Genomic DNA, 10,627 nt, shown 5'->3' with positions numbered 1-10,627 from the left:
AAAGTAAAATTTGATTGTATACTTCAAATGTAAAATAACCTGTATGCCAGTGTACATAATTAAATGAAAATAGCACACTGAAAAATAATAAGACAAATATGACAAAGTTTGATATTGTTGCAATTAAAGACATCATTCAAACTTTCTGAAAAGTTAAGTATTATCAAATAAAAGGACAAAGAATAACAGCTGGCCTGAAAGGTTAAACAAAAGTACTGGTGAATATAGAAACTATGGCAGTTTTAGAAGTAATTGCTGAAACACTGATTGAAAGATTATGAGATATTAATTTAACCATCAAATTAGTATTTATAGAATGAATAGTATTTATAGAAATTCTCACAAAGCTGGTGAGAGTTTTATACATGACATCTTCATAGGGGGATTATGAGAATAGAAACAGCTATAAACATTGTGAAAGCAGTTCAATAATATGTTTCAAGATATTTTCCCTTCTGTGTCTTTTCACTCAGTGATTCTACTTCTTGCTGTCTGTGTTAAGAACATAATTAAAACATGAAGGATATGTCCATTATGATAAATAGCAAAATGCTGAATGTAATTAAATAAGAAAATTCTGAATTATATTACATCCATAAATGAATTATAATGTAATCATTAAAATTATGTTCATCAAGCATTGCTAGGAAGAATGAATGTTTAAGCTATAATGTTGTGATATTAAAATACATGCAATAAATACATAGAGAAATAAATGAAAACCTAAAATATTAACCATTGTAATTTATTTTTAAAAAATTTATTGGGACATAGTAGGTGTATATATTTATGGAGTATCTGAGATATTTTGACACAAACAAACCGTGCATAATACTTGCATCAGGGTAAATGGGATATCCATCATCTCAAGCATTTATCATGTGTTTGTGTTATAAACATTCCATTATTTTTAAACATACAATAAATTATTGCTGATTATAATCACCCTGTTGTAATAGAATTTATATGCTTTAAAAATTATCCTTCATAATTTTCAGTATTTTCCACATTTTTCAGTATGTATTAATTTTATATCATATATTAGCATTCTTTAACAGACTATTAAAGAAATATTGTTTTGGTTAAACTGTCTTGGTGCATGCATGAACTCATGGACTCAATCAACAAAGACTGCAAGTATTTACTATGGGCTTGGCATTCTCCACACCTTGAATTTAAATGGTAAACAAGATACATATAAGTCCTGCCTTTGTAGGGCTTATATTTGAGTGTGGCCAGAAAATAAACAGAGTTTTATTGAAGTAAAACACGGAAAATAAGAATGAATAAATAAGAAAATGAGAAATGAGAAAATGGAGACATAGACTTAATTTATTCACTTTTTAAAAAAGGAGAGCAGAGAATATTAGTGTTAGTTTTAAGACCTTTATGGATTTAGGTATTTTTTATTGTTTGTATATCAGCAATAGTGGAAGTATTTTAGTTGAGTGAGAAAAATGGACAATGTAGAAGAAAACATTCTAGAATAGATGATAGAGGATGAAATTTAGAGTGCATATTAAGAAGCTGAGCTCTGATGCAAGACCAGAAGTTTCTTTTATTGAAATAGTTAGAAGGACAGAAAATATATATGTAAATGGTACAGAATTTATAGAGGTAGTCATGGGAAAATAAGAAAACTGGATGAATTACTTCTAATTTTTTCAGTGAGCTTTAAGATTCAATCGTATGAGCTGACCATTTGAGTTCGGTGTTTGCGTTAAAAAAATAAATTAATATGGAATGCTTGGCAAGAGTAAAGATGTTGTGAAACAGTTTAGTTGTCTGGATAATTAGAAAGTGAATTTATACCAGAAAATGTAGCAACATTGCTGGAAACTTGATTTGTGATATAAAAGTTCAGGTATATCCTTACTGCCAAATTATATTACATTTGTTAGTCAAAGAAAGCTCAGCTGCTCTCGTTCAGATATTGTGTTCAAGGTCACTAGGATTTAGCCAATTAATGGAATGATTCATAAATAAGAACATCACCTACTAAGCAAATGCTTACTTAAAAATATGTGCTGTACTAAGAAGCACATGAGGACATGAGAGACAGTAAAGGATATAGTTGATCCCCTAAAGTACTTTCTCCAAAAGTTATACTCTTTCAACAACTTGTAAGATAATGTTGGTTGTTAAGGATATTTGAAAACCATAGAAGCAGAAGCTGTGATAGAACAAGACCAGGATAAAAGCACTAGAGGTCTTTTGAAACTAGCATCTTTTTAAATGTCTGCTCTTCCCCAATTCTCGCTTTACATAATTTCTCCCTAAGTTGTGCATGCTAGAATTTTTCTCTACCCATGCAAGTTTAGGGTAGAGTATAGGGTAGTAAAATAGATATTATGTTCTTTCTCACAGAGTCCACAAAAGACAAAAAGAGCCATAAATCTACCTAATCATATTTGACACTGCAGGATAACTGTCCAAATTCATGTGAAAATAAAGTGTACAGAGTGGTAGAATAATTGAATCTGTCTCACAGCAGTAGAGAAGATTACATTAATATTTGTGCTTTTAAGATTTCTTAATTCAAAACCACATAAATGTCATTAATACAAAATTAAAACACAGTGGAAAGAAAATATCGTATGAAATGTATTCCTGAATCTTGTTGAATAAGATTGTCAGAGAGAAGTAATCATTTTATCAGAGTAAACGAAACCTAGTTATGGAACTAAATTAATAAAAACGTTTTATTAAATTATTAGATAAATGCTTAGGGTTTTATACTTATAATTTGGGTTTGTGGACCTTTAACAGACACTCCTATCTCTCATTCAATCCCTATCCCTAATTGATTTTATGAAATTTATTCATCTCTCCCTTCTTTATCTTTGTCAGTGTTTTCTCTGTTGTCACAGTCCTGAAAGTAGAAGGAGGAAGGGAGCCTTCAGAGTCTATCCAACTTGAAAACAAGTAAACTAAAAATTTACTGAACTACTCAGCTATCCCATGGAACATAGATTCAAAATCAAAACATCTGTACTAAAAAGAGAAGTAAAGGTCATGTTTCAACTGGTTAGTCATTTAGAAGCATGTTAACATGTGACGTGTGCAGGTTTTTTTTTCTTTTGAAAATGTGCTACTCTTAATGACATTACTCACTGCAGTATTGCAACACTTGGCCATGTAAGGTCCTCACTACCTGATCACTGTTTGAGATACCTGCCTTTGGTTTTACCTCATTGATTTATTTGTTAATTCAATGTGTTAGAAACAAGCATTGGTGATCTGAAGAATAATAAGTACTCAGCCACTGCAGAGTCTGCAGAGGATAATATATTTGAATTGTTTCAATCCAGACTGGCAAAGAGAGTTAGAAACAGGAAATTCCAAACACAGAAAATAGCAAAAAACAAACAAGTCATTCAATAAACAAAAACAACTAGAAAAAAGGTGAGATATGAAATAACATGTTATATGTGCATATCTGGTGTTGCTATAGAGCTGAATTGTCAATGTAGGGAAAACATTAGGCCATAGTTTTAAAAAATGTGTAGGTGTAAGAAGCTAATGAATGAAATTTAAATGGAAGCAATTTGGTTAAATTTGTACTTTAGAGATGCAACTATGGAGGAATTGTAGAAGATAGATTGGAGTAGAAGGCTAGAGGTAGAGATTGTATGGGTAGGTATTATAATAGTTTCATGAAATATTATAAACATGAAATAAAGCACTATCAGTGTGTGAAAAAGAGAAGGGGAAATATTAGACATCACTATGATGGAGAATCAACAGGACTTGATAATAGCTGCATATGATAGTGAAAATGAAGTGTCAAAAAAGTCTAAACATGTTGTACTAGTTCATTCTTAAATAGCTATAAAAATAGCTTAGACTGGGTCATTTATAAGAGAATTAATTGGTTCATGATTCTGCAGGCTATACATGAAGTATGGTAGCATCTTTTCTTGGGGAGGCCTTAATAAGATTCCATTCATGGCAGAAGGCCAAGGGAAAGCAAGGTATCTCACATGGTAGCAAAAGGAGCAAGAAAGAGAGCAAGGGAGAAAGTGCTGCACACTTTAAAACACCAGATGTCAAAAGAACTCAGTCACCATCATGAGAACAGCACCAAAGGGTTGAGGCTAAACCATTCATGAGAAATCCACCCCCATGATTCAACCACCTTCCATTAGGTCCCACTTCCAACACTGGGGACTCCAGTTAGACATGGTGGGAATGCAGATCCAAGTCATATTATTCCACCCCTGGCTCCCCCAAATCTTATGTCCTTCTCACATTTCAAAATACAATAATGCTTTCCCAATAATCCCCAAAGTGCTAACTCATTGCAGCATTAACTCAAAAGTCCAAAGTTCAAAGTCTCATCAGAGACAAGGCAAGTCCCATCCACCTATGAGCCTGTAAATTAAAAAACAAGTTAGTTACTTCCAACATACAATGGGGATACAGGCATTGGATAAGTGCTATCATTCTGAAAGGGAGAAAGAAACTAGCCCAAAGAAAGCAGCCACAGGCCCCATGTAAATCCAAAACCCAACAGGACAGTCATTAAATCCTAAAGCTCCAAAATAATCTCCTTTGACTCCATGCCCCATATCCAGGGCACACTGATATGACAGGTGGGTCTCCAAGGGCTTGGGCAGCTCCACCTCTGTGACTTTGGTGGGTTGGGCCACCATGGCATTGAGTGTCTGTGGCTTTTCCAGCTATCAGTACATCTAGCATTCTGGGGCCCTCTTCTCATAGTTCTACTCGGGAGTACTCCAGTGGGGACTCTATGTGGGGGTACCAACTCCACATTTCCACTATTTCTACTCTGCACTGCCCTAACAGAAGTTCTCCATGAGGGCTACACATGTGCAGCAGCCTTCTGAAATTTTGGCAGAGGCTACCAAACTTCAGTTCCTGTACTCTGTGCACCCGCAGGTTTAACACCACATGGACGCTGCTAAGGCTTACAGATTGCACCTTATAAAGCAGTGGCCTGAGCTGCATCTGGGCCCCTTTGAGTCAGACCTGGAGCTGGAGTGGCTGAGATGCAAGGAGCAGTATCCTGGGGCTGTGCAGGGTAGCAGGGCTCTGGGCCTTGTTCATGAAACCATGAAACTATTCTTCCCTTCTAGGGCTCTGGGCCTGTGATGGGAGGGGCTCCCATGAAGGTCTCTGACATGCCTCTTAGGTCTTTTCCCTGTATCTTAGCTGCCAGCACTTGGCTTCTTTTTATTTATACAAATTTCTGCTCCCTTCTTGAATTCATCTTTTGAAAATGGGCTTTTCTTTTCCACCATGTGTCCCAGCTGCTAATTTTCAAAACTTTTGTGCTCTGGATGCCCTTTAAACATTTGTTACAACTGTAGGTCATTTCTTTGCTCATACATATGAGATGGGTTATTAGAAGCAGTCAATCAATATCTTGAACACTTCGCTTAGGCATTTCTACTGCCAGATATCCTAAATTATCACTCTCAAGTTTAACATTCCACAGATCGCTAGGACAAGACACAATGTAGCCCAGTTCTTTGCTAAGGCATAAAATAGTGACCTTCACTAAAGTTTCCAATAAGTTCCTCATTTCCAACTGAGACCTCATTAGGCTAGCCCTCACTATTCATATCACTACTAGTATTTTATTTATAATTATCCCATAGGTCTCTAGGAAGTTCCAAACTTTCCCTCATCTTTCTGTCTTCATCTGAGCCCTCCAACTCTACCAACCACTGCTCATTATCCAATTCCAAAGTCACGTCCACATTTTCAGATCTCCTTATAAGAATGCCCTACTCCTTGGTTCCAATATTCTGTATTAGTCCATTCTCACATTACTATAAAGAAATACCTGATATTGGGTAATTTCTAAGAAAAGAGGTTTAATTAGCTCATGGTTCTGCAGTCTGTATAGGAAGTGGAAACCCTGAATACCTGAAATATGTCTCAGTCAATTTAGGAAGTTTATTTTCCCCAAATTAAGGATGCACACCCATGACACAGCCTCGGGAGGTTCTGAGGACATGTGTCCAAGCAGTTTGGTTTTATACATTTTAGGGAGACATGAGACAGCAATCAATATATGTAAAAAGAACATTCATTTGGTCCAGAGAGGACAGACAGCTCAAAGCAAAGGCGGAACAACTCAAAGTAAGGAGAGGGCTTCCAGGTCATAGACAAGAGACAAACTGTTGCTCTTTAGAGTTTCCAATTAGTCTTTTCAAAGGAGTCCATCAGATATGCATTTATCTCAGTGAGCAGAGGGATGACTTTGATTAGAATGTTTGCCCTAAGAAGTTCCCAGCTTGACTATTCCCTTTAGCTTAGTGATTTTGGAGTCCCAAGATTTATTTTTGTTTCACAGAAGCATGGCCACATCTGCTTCTGAGGAGGCCTCAGGAAGATTCCAATCATGGCAGAAGGCAAAGAGGGAGGAAGACACCTCACATGGTGGGGCTAGGAGGAAGAGCACGAGTGAGGATGGAGGTGCTACACACTCTACGAAAATCAGATCTCATGAGCACCTTCTATCATGAGAACAGCATCAAAGGGATGGTGCTAAACCATTCTTGGGAAATCCACCCCTTTGATCTAACCACCTCCCACCAGGCACCACCTCCAACATCGGGGACTACAGATTGACATGAGATTTGGTGGAGACGCAGATTCAAACCACATATATTGGGCAACTGAGTGGGAAGTGATGTTATTTGCCAACACACACAAAAAGTCATCAAATATTTTTGCTTTGTTAGTCTTTTATAAAAATGCTGGAACTATTGGGTGAGATAGCAGCTGAAGACCTTATTATTTTGTACCTTACATATTGGTTCCACAGATATTAAGACTAGAACCCTGCACAAGGCCCAGAATGCCAACTTCAGGATTTTGCCTACGGCCAGCCCTGGGTACAAAAAACCCTGTGTAATTTCCATAATAGGACTTTAATAGGTGAAACTCCCTAGGTTTTTTTTTCTTTCAAAAAATTTCCATTATCTCCTGTAACAGCAATATACAAGTGTTAACAGCATGCATTAGGAGAACAGTCTAAGGCTGTTTATACACATGGAATACCAGGGGTGATTGCAGTATCATTTCTCTTACAACTTGGTCAGACATAGCTCCTCTATGCAGGGTTGCATAGCAGTCCTAAAGCAAGCCACAGCTGACCAATTTGAAGAAAACAGAAAAAAAAATCCTGTGACTCTTTCTACCAGGGAGAATATTAATGGCAGTCTAAATATATTTTAACCCACAAACTGAAATACTTCAAAGAAATTCAGGCTAGAGATTGTTTGCAAAGCAAAGTAAAATGTCCATTATTTGCATTTCCTCAGTGGAATTATCCTAATATTCACAAGATATGTGTATAGGAATAACAAGAGGATTTCTTATTTATTACTAAATGGATTTTCCAGATATTTATGGCTAAAAATATTGATACACACCCAAATAATATAATAATTGTAGATGACACAAAAAAGCAAGCAACAAAAAGAAAAATAATCAACTGATGGGTCCACTTCTCAATGTTCAATGTATTCTCTGTCAATAATGGCACATTTCACAAACTCAATTATTGTAAATTGAGTTATTATATATAATGAATTACATTTAAATATAATCTTACTAACCTTGTTCCTGTTTGATAATGGGAATGACTGCATAATAACTAATAATTTCTTCATATATGTATAAAATACCATCTGATTTTAATAAATAATGTTAATAGTTTCATCTTTAGATACTGTAAGATTGAAATCCTCTTCAAACCACATTGTGAAAGAGTCAAATCCCATAGGCTGACTCAAGAAGAAGAAAGAAAATTTATGCTCAATTATGGTAAGGATTCCAAACAAGTTGAATTACAAAGTTGTTTGATTCAAAATTCCATTTTACTTTGAAAATTGCTAATCACCAATTATACATGAATATTTATGTATTATTGCGGGACATAACAATTTACACACACTTTTATCACTCTATAATAAAGATATACATAGATCTTATATTAAAAAGAAAGACAGAAGAAAGCAAACCAAAAATAACATTGAACAGAAAGGAAAACATATGTAGATATTAAGTTGTAGAATTAATAAATATATCCAACATGTTATATATCATATATATACATCCAATATATTACATTTAATATATTTATTGAATACAATAAATGGTTACATTTCATTTTACTGAAACATTCATCAGTCAGTATTCCTAATAAAACTCTATAAATTGGGGCCAATTACTGCTCATGTAGTTACATAGTACCAAAATTAAGAAATCCACACTATGGTGTGAGCCTGTAATCCCAGCTACTCGGGAGGCTGAGGCAGGAGAATCACTTGAACCCGGGAGGTAGAGGATGCAGTGAGTTGAGACAGCATCACTGCACTGCAGCCTGGATGACAGAGTGAGTCTCCCCCTCAAAAAAAAGAGATATCCGGCCGGGAGCAGTGGCTGACGCCTGTAATCCCAGCACTTTGGGAAGCCGAGGCAGGTGGATCATGAGGTCAAGAGATCGAGACCATACTGGTCAACACAGTGAAACCCCGTCTCTACTGATAATACAAAAAAAATTAGCTGGGCATGGTGGCGCGTGCCTGTAAGCCCAGCTACTCAGGAGGCTGAGGCAGGAGAATTGCCTGAACCCAGGAGGCAGAGGTTGCAGTGAGCCGAGATCGCACCATTGCACTCCAGCCTGGGTAACAAGAGCGAAACTCCATCTCGAAAATAAGAAAAACTAACAAAAAAAAAAAGACATCCACACTAAATTACTAAATTCTAACTAGAAGTCTCACCTACTACCTTATACTTTTGAAGCTTCTAAACCAAACATATTTAAATAGTTTTCTATATTTCCTTTGATATTCAACCTTGATCAATTTTCATTTGAACTAGTAAGTGTAAAGTCCCCAGAGTCCCCTAAACAACATGGTTAGATATTCAAGCACGAATTCAAACAAAATAAATTCCCATTTACCAAAGAAAATGATGTGGACATCTTACTTTTGTATAAATACATTGATCACTTTAATTATGAATTACGAGAAAAGTGAAAGGAATCAGCAATTAGTACATAGTGTTTGTGTGTGTGTGTGTGTGTGTGTGTGTGTGTATTCACGTTTTAAAATGATGTTGGTAACTAGCAACAAAATAAAGTTGACTTTAAAATGCTGAATAGACATTTGGGAATGCATTATTTTTTATGTTAATATACTCTTTAAAACATTGGGCAAGACTTAGTGGCTCATGCCTGTAATCCCAGGGCCTTAAGAGACCCAACTTGGAGGATTGCTTGAGGCCAGGAGTTTGAAATAAGCTTGGGCAACATGGCAGGATCTTATCTCTAATACATTTTTTAAAAAATTATTTAGTGGTGCATGCCTGTCGTCCCAGCCATTAGGAGGCTGAGGTAGGAGAATCACTTAAGCTCAGGAGTTTGAGGTTGTAATAAGCTGCAATGGTACCTACCACTGCACTCCAGCCTGGATGACAGAGTGGGAACCTATCTCTTAAAAAAAAAAAAATGTGTGTGTATCAGGGAGATGGAGGTATACTGCAGGGAAATAACTGTTGTAGTTTTTATTATAAAAGCGGGACCTAAATTAGTTGACTAATTGCCATGTAGAGGTTATAAGAGATGCTGGGAGCAGCAATCCACAGAAGTGATAATCCATGTGAGATAAGAATTCTCTTGGGATTTTCAGTGATAATCAATAGATACATTTATCTGTGGAACACCATCAGGAAGAAAAGGGAAGAAGAGGAGAGGGGAGGGGGAATATGGAGGGGAGGGGAGGGAAGAGGAGAGAGGGGAGGGGAGAGGAGAAGAGAGGAAAAACGAGCAAAAAAAATTCATGGACTTTCTGCAGACAGGTAGGAAGAAGACATGGAGGGTGAACCTGTGCTGGACAGGTATTAGAGAGGGGAGTGGCATTCAGAAGTCTGGGGAGCTTAAGGTTACCTGATATACATATATTTCAACATCTACATTTTACTACAATGAAGGAAACTTCCCTTTCTGAAGCAAAAACAAAATAACCGTGCTTATGAAATTGCATTGAGATATTCTAATTTTTAATTCAGTTATTTTTTTAATTGGATTAAAAGATGTGCAGGCATCATTTACCATAATAATAAAATAATGATCTATAGAATCATAGTCTTCAGAAAAGCACACAAATGAGAGAGAAACAGAGAAGCCTATGGGTGGGTAGACAAGAACAGATTGACAAAAATATCTTTGAATCTTCTTTCACAATACTCATCCTGGTATCGACAAGGGCATTTCCTTTGGCCTATACATTTATCTAAGAGGATGTAGACAGGATTCATCTATGTCTGACATTTTTCTTCTTCACACTGACACATCAATAACCTGTCTGTTATTGGATAATTTGAGGTAATGGATCATCCATGTTGATGATTTTGTGAAATTTGCGACATTCTTGAAAATAATTTTCACATGTCAAAATAAAGAAATGTAGCAAATTATTGATGGGTTGAAATGCAACTTTTTAATGTTACTGCTATATTTCACATGGAAGCTACTAATCATCCTTTTTCCTATGTAAGAAATAAGAAACTATGTAACAACCTTCACTACACTCAAATCCCTAACTAAGCACTCTGATATTTGGTTGACACAAACCTGATCAGCATA

Source organism: Aotus nancymaae, unplaced genomic scaffold, assembly GCF_030222135.1.
Source record: "Aotus nancymaae isolate 86718 unplaced genomic scaffold, 86718_ANA_hifiasm-v0.15.2.pri h1tg000040l, whole genome shotgun sequence".
In the NCBI taxonomy this organism is placed as follows: domain Eukaryota; kingdom Metazoa; phylum Chordata; class Mammalia; order Primates; family Aotidae; genus Aotus; species Aotus nancymaae.
The sequence above is the reverse complement of the archived record's forward strand: the minus strand, read 5'-3'. Positions refer to the sequence as shown.